A 6,000-nucleotide genomic window follows, 5' to 3' on the forward strand; every position below is an offset into this window, starting at 1 on the left:
GGTACCTACCACAGTCAGAGGGGATATTTAAGAATGCCCTAGTCCTTAATCACTGGTGTATTGCCCATAGCCCACCTTTTTCCCTCCACCAAAGGTGTGATAGCTCATTTCTTGGCAGTCTCACAGGTGCTGTACTTCTGTCCCTGTCTAGATGCTGAAATCATGAGCATTGACCAAGACCTCCTGTGAATAGTTTTAATTTTTATGTTCAATGATTGTGTACCAGCAACCTGAAAATCCTCTGTCCCCGTCATCTCCTACCACATCTCTTGAGGTGTGTGTTTGAAACCAGAGGGATCCAGGCGGAGAAGCCTTGGCTACACTGAATAGCCCCAAGTTCTTCCTTGACAAAACTGCTTAACTCCAGTGGGACTCCAGCAGTGATGAATTCTGACCTTTACAAGAAATCCAAAGCAGAGCAAGAGAGTGTCTCTGTTTTCTCATTTAAATTTTACACTTGAAGGACATACATACATTTTAAACCCACCTCTTTAATCCTTGCAGCTGAACCATTCAGCTCTTGTGTTGCCACTGAGAATTCAGGCAAAATGTTTGACAGAGGGCTAGAGAGCTGCTCCACATCATTAAGGAAAGCAGAGGTAGGGGGCGAGAGTGTGTGACCTCTGGAAGAAATAACACACACTGACTGCATCAAACAGTAAAAAATTGCTAGAAAAGAAGAGGATTAAACCCTTAAACTGCACTTGAAATCACATATGCCCCAAAGTAGAGAAATTCCATCCTATCTTGTTTTCTCCTTGTATAATTAGTCTTCAAATATGCTTACTGGAGTGAGTGCATTTGTCCCAATCTAAGGAAACAAACGGAATGATGTAACTGGTTTCTTTCAGTTCCCACTTCAGTGCAACTTCACAATACCCTTGGACTTCAGGGGATTAAGTTCCTGTCTTGGCCATGGTCCAGTTACTGGTCATTGCTATTTGTCGATTATCCCAGCATTCCAGAAAACATTTTATCCCCTTCATTAACTCACAATTGACCAATCACATAAATCAGGTTAAGGACTAGTGGACATGTCTACAAAGAAAGGAGAGATTCAAAGAAAGGCCAGATTAAATAACAGGTTGAATCTGATGTTTTTGAAGATCTCTATTCTTGAAATTGCAAATAATGACCCTTGCAAAAAAAAAAAAAAAAAAAAAAAAAAAGAACATTAATTAAAACTACCACTCTTTTGTTCACACTTCCCAAAGATGAAGAAATATCATTTCCCCATAGGAAGTCCCTACCTTCTTAAAGATGCATAACTTGCTTCCATCATCATGTTTAAAAACATGTTATTTACACATGTAAAATCTGTGAATACATGAATGCACAGACACAAAACCATGTTATGGGCTCACTGTGCTACCAGTGCACCAACACTGGTGTGCTCCTGCGTAGACAACTGAACACTGTAGGCACACTGATGCAAGACTGAACTCAGGTCTGCATGAACCTTTAATCCAGCCAGAGTAAGGAGAAGCCTTGGTACTGATTTCACTCAGAGCAAGACAGTGTCTTGTACAAAATCAGCCTTGCAGCTTTCTGGGTGATGTGTTGGTGGCTTAGGACCATTCCGGTTGTAGGGCTGTAGCTTCTCCTGTTTGAACCCAAGGACCCTCAAGCCACCCGCAGAGTAACTATTAGGGCTGCAGTTGTGGATCCTGCCCTTCCTATGCCTCCTTCTGTGTTTTGCCATGCTGCAACCCTGGAGCTGTAGGAGAGTGATGTGCCTGTTGTTGGTATTGTTGGTATTTTGAATATATATTTTTTTCTCGGTTTGACTTGGGGATGAATGTTTCCAAGAATGTAACTGTCTGGGTTTTAAATTGTACACTTCTGACATGGGCTATTCTCTGAGTTCTTGCGTATGTGTGACCAACATGTCTGTGTCTGTGGGCAGGACCAGTAAATGCTGCCTGATGATGGGCGACTGGTGTGCCCACATCCTCTCCATCCAAGGCCTGGGCTGGTGTGGGCTCCTGGGGGACACACAAAATATGTGGTTCCCTTCTTTTGGTGGCCATGGGTTTGATTTTCTGTAATAAAACACAAGCGTTATTTCTATGTAAAAAGACTGCTCTGCCTAAGCGATTTTGACCCTACAAGACAGACTTTGCGATATTAGTTACATCAGGGAAGAGAAACTGAAGCTACACAATCAGTGTGGGACCTATTCTTTTTTCTCTTCAAGGAGATGAGGGTTGTCATGCAGAGTATAGAGAGCTTTTCCTCCTCGCATCTTCAAGGCACTGGCCTTCATGCTAGACATCTTCATAGGCCCAGTAGCAGTGACTCTATGGAGGTTTTGTACCACTCCAAGCACAGAGATTCTTGACTTGGGTCTTGGATCTGAAAGTTAGCAGATAAGAGCTATGGGCTATCTCCAGCAAAATGGATCTTCAAGAGGGAAAATCTGATGCTATTACATCCAAGGATTGGTATGCACCTTGGTGCTTCCATCCAAGACGCAGCTTTTATGGGACACCAGAGTTAACTGAAGTGAGTCCTTCTGGCTTTGGGATGCCCTATTTTAAGTTGTTATAGCAAAAATATATATTGTTACATGGTTATATATTGTAATATATATATAGTGTTATAGCCACCAGCCATGTGTGGCTGGTGGGCTGAGGGCACCAGCCATTTCCTCTTGCTCAGAATGGTCCTTGCTGGCCTTAGGTGCCACGCATGTAGTGGTGAATTATGTATGCATGCGATCTGTGTCTGGCATTAACACTTGCCTCCACCAAACGATCCAGTTTGAATCATTAAAAACTCACCAGGGCTTTTCCTCACTGAGCTCCAAATGTCTTATTGTTTCCTGCTGAAGCTGTTGAATGTTTTGATAGGTGCCAATGACACTGAGAGATTACTGGAAGCTCTAGTTCTACCTGACCCTTCAAGTCTTGCAGAGGAGCAGATAGTGGTGATGGAGCTGGCACTGGCACCTTCACCATTGCTGATGCCTCCATTACCTTTACCACCTCCCTCACCACTTCTGCAGAGTTGTTAGGAGCCATGGCTGTGGCTGATCCATCATCTGAAGAAACAGATCCAGTGTTCATACAGCTGATCAGAGTGCCAGGGGACTGGGCAGACCCTGTGGTGCAAAAGGTGCTGAGTAGTGAACAATTTTTTTGACTGTTAGTGGATTGGAAACTCTTGGCCCCAAAGGCCATGAGGGCACTAGAAGATGGCATGGATTCTGTGACTTTAACAAAGATTTCTTGAGGAGAGTAATTGCCTCTGGAGGAACATAAAACTGGATCGTAGGATTTGGGAGTTAATAGTTTTATCTTCTTAATCCCATGAAGGGCCTATTGAAGGGGAGAGCAGAAAGCTGTCTAATACCAGAAGCCCCAAAGCCTCTACACAGCCCACACTGCCTTTGGCTATGCTACACAGCTTTCTTGGGCCTCCCGCTGTAAGTAGAACCTAAATCAATCCCCTCAGTATCAGTGGACAAACACACAGATTTATGCCAGATTTATGCCTTTATGCCTCACCATACTGGGGCAGGTATGATGTAAGTCAGCACAAATTTTAAGTGTGGAGGGTCTAAAGAATGGAAGTGGTCCCTGGCTTGAGATTCACTGAACTTAATGCATTACATATAGACTGTGGTTTAAAATCCCAGATGCCATTTGGCATCCGTGCCTAGATGATGCCTAAATAAGAGTAGTTTTTTAGCCATTATTTTTAAGCAGTCTTCCTGGCAAAAGGACAATGACATAGTGTGCTGTGATTGCATTTGCACCAACTTTTCACTAAGTACTGATTTATGTTTATTTAATCACCAATACTGGTTTATATGTTATGCCTCATTTCTTTAAACAGCATGTTTCTCCCCATCTCCCCCCACCAAAAAAAAAAAATCAGTGTAAAGGATTTATGATGGAAAATCCATAAAAGGTTCCTTTTGTTCCACCTAATTGAATTTCACCTCCCGTTACCATTACCTTATTCCTGTTAGCAGCACAGAGAATGAAAAGCTTTGGCAAGTTTTTGGGTGAGTACATCCAAGAAGTTAGAAATCTTGGCCTTTCTTCTGGAAGGTATTGTGTAAGGCAGACATCCTGGACATATCCCTGTGCTTACTCCCCTTTCCTTCTGCATCATTCCTAGACCCTGCCTGAAGTTTTGGGGTAGTTACATTCAAGGGTTCTATAGGATAGAGTTTCTCAAACCTATGCTAGTTCACCAAGCTTTGCTTCACCAAGCTTTTTGGTATTTATTTTTATTTTTTATTTTTTATTAAAAAAAAATAAAAAATGATTCATACAACTTTAGCAGTCCTTAGACTTTGTTTCTGTGAGGCTTTGGTTCAGGAGTGATTCCAGCCCCAGCACTTACCTGGCAGCATCACATTGCAGCTTTGTATCGTGCCTTTTCTGGTTCACGCAACCTTCAGGAGCAGCAGCTCAGTGACTTCACACAGAGCTGAAGCCCACTTCCATGACTTCCTGCCTGCAAAGGGCAAGTTGCCTTTCTGCTTTCATTTTTAGCCATGCTCAGGCACTGTCTAATCTTAACAAAGAAGTGATCCTCTGTGTGGTAATGAACTGGCCAGTCTATATATAAACTTACTGCTGGAAAGAACACGCTGCTCACAGAGGTCAAAGGCCCTCAGTTGCCAACAGAAATATAATTTAATGAGCAGGAGGCGTTTACTTTTGAAAAAAAAAAGAAGTATCTGTGCTCTGGATCTTGCTCCACAAAAAATGAATAGGATGCATAACTAAATCCCATTGGAACTGGGTGTAAAACTGAGATCTTCCAGCCCTGGCTTGGCTGCTGTCTGTCTGAATTCTCCAGGGACATGACTCGCACTGGCACTTGGACCTTCAGGTGTTTGGACATGCAATGTGAACAAGCCAGTTCACCTCACAATATGAGTTTCACAGTGATCCAGACAGATGGAGAGGAGCTATCATAGGCAAGGATGGGTCCTCAGCATGAATATTTATTGTGCCTAAGGACACCGGAAGACCAAAGAGCTGGGATAAGTCTATTGTGAACAACCTGGCAGCATTTCAACACCTGAAAACATGTTTTGCCAATGTTAGGGGTGGTTTTCTGGGTACCTAAGTATCCAGTCTAACCCCAGCTAAAATTTAACGTTCATCCTGCCAGACTATGTACAAAATGCATGTCTCTAGCTGTTTCTTCAGCAAGGTGCACATCTACTGGTGTTTGTAGGTCATCTCTGAGGGTGGGTATCATGAAAAATGCTGCCAGCAGGCACAAGGCTGAAGGAAGATCTTCTAGGATCTTAGACTTATTAGGTTATTTGGGTGGCTTCTACTCCATATCAATCATCCAGTGATAAAATCCTTTGGCTGGATTAAAAACATGACTTGGTAAGGTATAAATGAGGTTAACTCCTCTCTGCAGATATTAGTCTTGGCAAAAGTCTGTCTCATCTCAGAAGTAAGGGCATTCTTATGGATCCAATTAGAGAAAAAAACACCGTCTGGCAAGAAAGAATAAAAACTATAATGCTTCTGATTATACAATGGCAGCTGGAATAAAATTTTCTCATATGGGAGCATGTGAGCTCAATGTGAAAGTAGAAACTGGGCTTGTCAGACTTAATTAGAGTGAGAGGAATGGCTTACGGTCAGAAACTGCATACATTGTCCACTCCTGGCTGCTGGGGCTGGGCCAGACTGCGAGATCAGTGGGCCAGCACTCAGCACCAGGTCACTCCCAAGGAGATGGACATTCACACCAAGTGCTTCTCACTGCTGGTAGTGCAAGAAGTGTGGACTTTCTCTTTGGTTAAAACATTATCTTAACCCAGGGTCTGAATGTAGAGGTTTCGCCAGAGAGTCACAAAGCACACTCTAAGTATCAGTCAGTGGAAGGCCCTCTGTTATGGATGGGATATGAGCCAGCGTGTTGCAGCAAAACATATGTATACTGAAGGCTGGTTTGGACAATAAGAAGGGCCATCACAGGTAATACATGAAATCTGTCCACCTGAAATGAGTAAGC

Source organism: Aythya ferina (genome assembly GCF_964211825.1).
Source record: "Aythya ferina genome assembly, chromosome: 4".
In the NCBI taxonomy this organism is placed as follows: domain Eukaryota; kingdom Metazoa; phylum Chordata; class Aves; order Anseriformes; family Anatidae; genus Aythya; species Aythya ferina.